This window comes from Astatotilapia calliptera, chromosome 8 (assembly GCF_964374335.1).
Source record: "Astatotilapia calliptera chromosome 8, fAstCal68.1, whole genome shotgun sequence".
NCBI lineage: Eukaryota > Metazoa > Chordata > Actinopteri > Cichliformes > Cichlidae > Astatotilapia > Astatotilapia calliptera.
This window is the reverse complement of record NC_137429.1, coordinates 29,620,107-29,629,080: the sequence shown is the minus strand read 5'-3', so window position 1 is coordinate 29,629,080 and position 8,974 is coordinate 29,620,107.

The following is an 8,974-nucleotide window of genomic DNA, read 5'->3' as shown; positions in this document are numbered from 1 at the left end:
TTAAAGTGTTAGTATTATCTTATTTTTCTAGTGTTTAAAGTTTTTTTCCATGTTTTTGTCCATTTATTATTTCATTCGTTTAGTTTTATGGAGCTTTAACCATCAGCTTAGTTGATTTACTGTTCCAGCAGGTTCCAGTTCTATATTTTTGATTTGCACTTCACTTCCTGCTTTAAGTTTGTTATTTTTCGCTACCTGTTTCCCATCTTTCTGTTCTTTCCTGGGGTTATAATATGAACCATGGTCATCCCAGCCAGGCTTTCTTTGTGCTAGCTGTCTCAACAAAACGTAAACTTCCAGTTGGTGATAACAGGTACCACACCAGTGCTTCTCATCTAAGCTGGCCTTTGATGAGAAACGCTGGCGTTTTGCAGGCGATGTGATTCTGCCACAGGAAATGATCCCTCTGAGGCCCAACCAGAGACGTTATTAGCCGATGATGATAATAAAAGGACAGTATATTTAAATATACCATTACATTACGACATTAAAGACCAGGTAACAAAGTTTTGCTTTATACATTTGTGTGCAGTGCTGTGAGATGAAAAAATATAAAGTGAAATACAAAATTGAAAAAGACAAAAAATATTAGAGGATAATTAAATATAGTATAATAGTATTCAATATAAGTAAAATAAAGTATATGCAAAGTGTGTTTGCAGGGCAAGAGATGCATGTATCACAGAGCCATGGCAAAGTGCCACGCGCATGAATGTGAGCCTGGCCTGACCCGAATGGTTTTTGAGAAGTTGAGCCTCAGTGGCTCCTAAATTCAGTCTAAACTGAAGAATCACATGGATCAGTCCCTCCTAGTAACACTCTTTTGCCTCGTTGTTCAGCTTCTCTCTGTATCATATTGTGTTGCTGATCTTCTCGCAGGTCAATTGGGTGCTTTCTGTAGCGTTTGTTAGTGGTTTCGTCCATATTACCTGTTTTCTCCTATGACTATAATCTGTCTAAAAATCTGTGTATTTAGCCTCCATTTGCTGAAACTTGGTGAAAGACAATAAGAGAAAACTGTGTAGTTCAGTGTCAGCCTGCTTCACAGTAAATTTATATGCAAAAACAATTCAATAGTCAGACTGATTTTTGGGTGGATGGCAGCAGCAGGGAGGTTACAGTGAGGCATATAAGACTGTTGAAGTGGGCTGGCATCTCCTCTAACAGGGTTTGTCACAGAAAGTTTTCACTTCCACATCTTTTGCAATAGATCTGCGATCTGTCCACATTGTACCATAAAAGCTTGAATAAACTCCAGCCCTGAATCGGATAAGTGAAAGAAAATGAATGGACATTGATGCGTATAGAGCTGTTTGCAGCAGGCAAAATGAAAGGAACAGAGCTGTGTCTAAAAATCAACATGTATTTTTACTGTTCTGCTGCCACAGGCGGTCAGAATAATAGCTGATGGTTCAGTGTGCAACAGGACTGCACTGTCCCCACAAATATTGACAATATGTTCTTGTGCATAATCACAGCAATATCAGCTCTTTGTTCAACGAGGTACTGGCATATAAAAGTTCTAAGCTTTAATACTGTACCTCAGGGAAAACTGAAACTCTCTGCATTGCATGATAACACACAGACAGGGTGTGAGACCCTGGTGATAGCTGACATTTTCTTTCCTTTTGCAGTTGTGTCAGGAAGTGCAGCCAGCGTAAAACTGCTTCCCACTGACAGACGGGAGCAGCCTTTACATACATACACGGCTTTTCTAAAAGCCGTGTATGTATGTAAAGAAAGAAAGTGACAGTATTTTACAAAGTATGTGATTTATTAACATTATAATATATGTAAATATATTCATATCCCAGCCAATTAATTAATTAACTAGCATTCTATGAAAAGCAGCAAATTCAAAAATCAGCAGACCAAGTGAGACAGTGTGATGGAGAGAGGGATGCAGGCCTAATAACAAAATAATATCAATGCGAGCTCTGGTTTTACTCGTGTGCTTCTCTATGAAAACAGTGAGAGGAGGATGAAGGACATGTGAAAGGAGAACCTCTGGTAGAAATGAGCACTGAGGCTCAGCGTGCAGCATTTATCCAGAGAGGAGCTGCGTTATTACAAACTATCTCACTGTGTAAATCTGAAATCTGTGTAACGGCTGAAGAAACAGAACTTTGCGGTCAGTGTGTTAATGAATGTACTCTTACTGTGTAAATATGAAGGCTGTGTTCTTTTTCTATCAAAGGAGAAGGCTTGAGGGAAAGCGCTTTGCTCAGATGAAACCAAAATCAAGCTCTTGTGTATCAACACAACACGCTGCGCCTGGAGAAACAGAAATGCTGAGTAAGACTCAAAAACCCACCATCCCAGTACTGAGGCACAGAGATGGAAACACAGGACGACTACAGGACGGGCTATGAACTCTGACGCTGGGTCATAGAGTGATCCAGCCATTCTTCATTCCTCAGTCCTGGAAACCCGTGGACGGAGCCGAAGCTTTGAGTTGCCGAGATAAGAAACCTGAAGGATTAAGAGAGTTTGTGTAAAGACGAGTGGCCAGAATCGTGATGTGTGAGCAAAGCTGATGACCAAGAAACAAGTGCTGTGCTGCCAACAAGGGTTTCTGCACCAAGTGCTGAGTCCTGTTTTGTTTGGGGATCAAACACTAATTTCACTCAGTGACGTGAAAATCTGGTTATAACTTTAATGGTTTTTTGGATTTTTGGTTGATTTTCTGTCTCCGTCCATTTAAATGAAACTGACTTAAAAAGTAGAGACTCTTCATTTCTTTGTAAGTGAGCAAACTTATAAACTCAGCAGAAGAAAACTAAAAACATAAAAATGAAAATAAAGACACACACACACACACACACTGCCATTGCAGTGCTTCGTGGCCTCAGTGCCAGCAGGAGTCACATTTCTGCAGGAAGTCCCAGTAAAACATTGTGGAGCATGAAACTGACAGCCTGCTCCATGGCTGCCAGCCCAGCAGGCGCTGAGGTGACTCTGAGTGATTACGCGTGTGTGTGCGTGCGGCGTGTGCGTGCGTGCGTGCGTGTGTGTGTGGCGTGCGTGCGTGTGTGTGCGTGCGTGAGTGTATGTGTGTGTGTGTGTGTGTGCGTGCGTGCGTGCGTGAGTGTGTGTGTGGCGTGCGTGCGTGCGTACGTGCGTGTGTGTGTGTGTGTGTGTGTGCGTGTGCGTGCGTGCGTGCGTGTGTGCGTGCGTGCGTGCGTGCGTGCGTGCGTGCGTGTGTGTGTGTGTGCGTGCGTGCGTGCGTGTGTGTGTGTGTGTGTGTGTGTGTGTGCGTGCGTGCGTGTGTGTGTGTGTGTGTGTGTGTGTGTGCGTGTGTGTGTGTGTGTGTGTGTGTGTGTGTGTGTGTGTGTGTGTGTGTGTGCGTGTGTGCAGGGCTTCCAGGGGACAAACTGGCTTTATTCAAAGCTCGATCAGAGATGAGCTCCTGACCTCATTCACACTCGTGCTGCATCTGTGGTTTGTTATTGTTTAGGACTGATGACACTGCAAGCATGACAATAATACATTTCATATTACAGACGGTGTAATGAGTCATGTTTATTGTTGTCTATGGTAGCATTAAAGCTTTACACCGCTGCTGGTGGGCTGTGGGATCTATCGCCTGTAACAGTGGCTTGTTTTGAAACGTCCTACTTGTTTTTATTAAGGTAGAAACATGTCAAATGATTCAGCAGAATAATAATGATTCCTACAATAACTTGGTTTTCAGACTTTCTGCTTACTTAACCCTAACACACCCTAACAGAGGCGGTGCAGTTACCAGCTTGGACATACTCAAATAACGAAACGTCTGCTTTCATGTTTTTAATCAAGGGACAAATGAATATACTGTAATTACTGGGACATGCATTTACATTGGGTACAGTAACAATATATCTACCCTGTCACAGCTTCATCTGTTTTTTATTCACACATATGAGATGATGACACCTGTACTGCTTTCGGGCACACACCCATACTTCCACATGGTGGGACGGGCCCCCGTGGTTCACGTGAAGAAGTCGAGGGGGTCGTTCAGAGGACAGAAACACGCAGGCAGTCTCCCGTCTGCCCTCCAATTAAACCCTTACAGCACACGCCTCCTCTCCTCTCTTTCCCCTCTGCCCTCAACTTAAACCCTCACCCCAATCTTACCTCAACCCTCTCCACGCAACCTTAACCCCCACCCAGCATCCAACGCCCACTGCCTTTTCCCTCTGCCGCTTCTCCTGCCCACACACACACACACACACACACACACACACACACACACACACACACACACACACACACACACACACACCCTTTCCCAGAAGAAAACAAAGACATTGGCCTTAACATGGCTAAGAAATGACAGGAACCAGTACCTTGTTTTTAATGCCTGCAATGAAATATTGTGTATTTGATGACTCCTGTCACGAACCTCTGTACTGTATTTAAATGGTCACATGGTCTGAAACAAAAAGATGGCAATAGAAGCTTTAGAGTTCATCTGACATGCACGAGGCAGCCGAAATCTGAAAGTAAAACCATCTCTCAGATATCTGTGTGTGAAATTTATAATCAGAGTATAACATTAAGTCAGTCGTGCCTCTGGGATACTGACCTCTCAGCAGTCATTAGCAGGGTTGTTAATCAGTTTCAGCTGCTTTGGTATTAATGAAACGATCAACAGCTGCACTGGAGGGCACTTTGAAAACACATCAGATGTAAATGGGGTGAAAAACATTATGAAATCATGCTGTCAGTACTGATGTCGAGTAATGTGTCAGGAGTGAGAGGATGCGACATCCTTTGATGGAAATGAAATGATCAACCTGCAGACGACTGGAATTAAAGACCCGGGAAGTAAATAGACAAAATTATGCAGCCGACTCGTCCATTTTGCAGAAATTGCAACAAATCCAAATATTCCTCAGTAGTATGTTTGGCCCACACGGGGGTGTCAGATGTACCGAAATATAACGTCCCCGTGGTGTTCTATTGGAGTGAGGTAAGTGAGCGTGGGGGTCAGTCAACAGCATCAGTCCCTTCATCCTCCAGGTACTGCCTGCATGCTCTCACCGCATGAGGTCAGACATTGTTGCTCAGCAGGAGGAACACACTGCACCACCTAATGGCAGCCAGGGTGTTGTTGTTTCCCATCCTGTAGAGCGCAGGGGGGACTCCAGGCCTCGAGGGCCGGTGTCCTGCAGGTTTTAGATCTCACCCTGGGCCTACACACCTGAATCACATGATGAGTTCGTTACCAGGCCTCAGGAGAACTCTCTTAAACCAGCTGTGTTGGATCAAGGACACATCTAAAACCTGCAGGACACCGGCCCTCGAGGCCTGGAGTCCCCCCAGCCCTGTGGGGTGTCCCTCCATGGATATGACCCCCCAGACCATCACTGACCCACGACCAAACCGGTCGTGGCAAGCTTTAGATTGTAAGGTAGAATAATACATACAGAGAAAAACCCTCGCCTACGAGCAAGCACTTTGGCGACAGTGGGAAGGAGATCGTGTCATTTTGAAATGTGACAGTGCTCTTCCTGGCACCTACAGCTGTACAGCTAGCATGTTTCCAATATGCTGTTTTATGCTGCTGAATTTTAAAGGACTGTGGAATATGGTGACAGAAGGAATGCTTCAGAGAGTATTGGAGAGCTGGTTTGTGTGATGAATGACAAACACACCTCTGGTTCAAACCTCAGTGACCCAAATGGAGGCATGCTTACACACACACACACACACACACACACACACACACACACACACACACACACACACACACACACACCCAGGTGTGTCTGGCAAGCCTTGTGCGTGTTCACGTTGGTGAAGACATGGTGGGAGGCTGCAACCTCCACGTATATTAATCTGTGAGGCTGAGCCACAAAGAGTCAACACATTTTATGAAAAGAGAGCAAGAACAATGGGGCGAGCGTCTGTGTTTGACATGTTTCAGTGCAGGGCTTCCACAGAACGAGTGCAACAACCACACCAGCCAGTTGTGTTTGACCCATTAGTAACTGCTTTTGTTACTGTGACATCGCTGAAGGGTTTTCAGAGTCAAAGACTTTCTTCTCTTTACCACTTGTTGCATCTTCCACTGAGCGGTCTGGGATCTCTGTGCTCCTGCATTTACACAATACTGAATCCATGCACAGATCGACCTACTGCAACTGACAGATAATTTATGCTCACAGACATTGTTCTTGCGCTTTAGTGCCATTTCAGCTGGTGGTGTAAATATATATATAATCCACCTTTTTTAAGCAATTAAATGAGTTCAGTGCGAGAGACATGGAGTGCCTCCAAAGGTCACTGCACCTCTAACCTCCCTGATGTTTCAAAAGAAACAGTAAATACATCACAAGTTTAGAGAAAGAGAGAGCAGATTTCTCCTGTTTTGGCTTCCTGTTAAATCCAGAACTCAAAATCCTGCTCCTCACATACAAGGTCTTAAATAATCAGGCTCCATCTTATCTCAATGACCTTGTAGTACCATATCACCCTATTAGAGCACTTGGCTCTCGCTCTGCAGGCCTACTTGTTGTTCCTAGAGTATTTAAAAGTAGAATGGGAGGCAGAGCCTTCAGTTTTCAGGCCCCTCTTCTGTGGAACCAGCTTCCAGTTTGGATTCAGGAGACAGACACTATCTCTACTTTCAAGATCAGGCTTCAAACTTTCCTTTTTGCTAAAGCATATAGTTAGGGCTGGACCAGGTGACCCTGAATCCTCCCTTAGTTATGCTGCAATAGACGTAGGCTGCCGGGGATTCCCATGATGCACTGGGTGTTTCTTCCTCACTCACTGTGTTAACAGACCTCTTTGCACTGAATCATTACTTATTATTAATCTCTGGCTCTCTTCCACAGCATTGAATTCTGAAGTGCACAATCCTTTACTTTCTGCTCAGATTCAGAGAGAAATGGTGCAAAACTGAAGGCGCTTCAGTGCAAATGGTTAATGTGCCAACGATTACTGCAAAAACAGTCCAAGAGAAGTGTAGCCACACAAATACACTCACAATTTTGTTATCTTTGTAAAGAAATGAATCCCTTCCTATCCAAAATTCAATCATCATAACTATGTGAGTGCTACCTCAAACCATGATAAGCTAAAATATTTCTAATTTTAACCCTAAAACGAAGTAATAATTTAAACCTTTATGAAACGTCATCAATCTTATTGTGTAAAACTGCTCCTACAAAGGTGGCTAAACATGATTTTATTCTATTGTTGTAGGCATCCTGTGACAAATGACTTCAAATACTCATGTGATGTCACAGCAATGTCATCAAAGTTAATTCAGCTAGAGCTCGAGAAATTTAAGAAACTCTGCTTTGCAAACTGATGGTGTGTAATTTGACAGGTTTGATGAATAACACTGAAGATGAAGGTGTCCCAAAAATCCACCACCAGATTTAAAACCATTCCAAGTTATTCCTTTCACATCCAAATTTAGAACTTAGAAAACATCTTGAGGCGACTGATGTTCTCAATAAAAGTGAATTGAATTGAATCACATTACAGTGATTTATTTGTGTCTTGTGTCACTAAACCCCAGCATCTCACACCACCAAGCTTCAGTGGACACCACGTTTTAAAGGGTTTTCTTACCATCATAACCATGAGAGGAAAGAGACCATGCAGGTAGGACCAGGTAAAGGCTCAAATGAAGATGAAAACCTTTCAATAGTTAAAAATATACAAGACAAATTATTATCTGAAAGCATGAGAGACGTGGTATGGCTCATCTCGCTCGGGCGCCTCCCTGTGAGAGCGGTGGTAAAATGGAGTTGTTTTGTTACCACCATGAAATGCCCTATGACAGGTTGTGATGAAGATGAGACCCTAGAACATCTTCTATTGGATTGTTATAGGACAACTGAGATCAGGCAGAAAATGACAGAAATTGGCTATGATGTGGATGTTAATATTAAAGCAGTTAAATATGGTTTGTTTAAAGAAAAAATGTGTGACGACAAAAGGAGACTCTTTTGGTTAGTAATGTGTGTAATAAACACACATATTTGGAAAACTCGTGCCAAAGGAGTGTTAGAACAAAAGATGATAAGTAGTGATGTGGTGAGTAAACATATCATTACAGACCTTCGGAGAAGACGAACAATGGACCTGAAACTTGGGAAAGTTTTCCCCTGGAACGAATTAAAACTGTAAGTCTTGTGAGCGTTGTGTGGACTCAGATGCTAGATTTTCCTCCTTGTTTCTCCCTTTTGTATGTGCTCAAGGTTTTGTATATGTAATTGTATGTGTATGTGCATTTTATATGTAAAATTGTTTACTTTAAATAAAGTTTTTTTAAAAAAAAAAAGTAAAGGCTCAAAAAAAGGGAAAAAAGAAATAAATTAAAGAAAAATAGAAAAAATAAGAAAAAACAGAAAAGAAAAAATTAAAGAAAAATAGAAAATAGAAAAAAGAAGAAAAAACAGAAAAGAAAAAAATTAAAGAAAAATAGAAAATAGAAAAAAGAAGAAAAAACAGAAAAGAAAAAAATTAAAGAAAAATAGAAAAAAGAAGAAAAAAACAGAAAAATTAAAGAAAAATAGAAAAAAGAAGAAAAAAGAAGAAAAAACAGAAAAAATTAAAGAAAAATAGAAAAAAGAAGAAAAAAGAAGAAAAAACATAAAAAATTAAAGAAAAATAGAAAAAAGAAAAAGAAGAAAAAACAGAAATGAGAAAATTAAAGAAAAATAGAAAAAAGAAAACAGAAAAGAGAAAAGGAAAAAGAAAAAGAAAAAAAACAGAAAAATTAAAGAAAAAAGAAAAAAGAAAAAAGAAGAAACAACAGAAAAGAAAAAATTAAAGAAAAATAGAAAATAGAAAAAAGAAGAAAAAAGAAGAAAAACAGAAAAAATTGAAGAAAAATAGAAAATAGAAAAAAGAAGAAAAAACAGAAAAGAAAAAAATTAAAGAAAAATAGAAAATAGAAAAAAGAAGAAAAAACAGAAAAGAAAAAAATTAAAGAAAAATAGAAAAAAGAAGAAAGAAGAAAAAAACA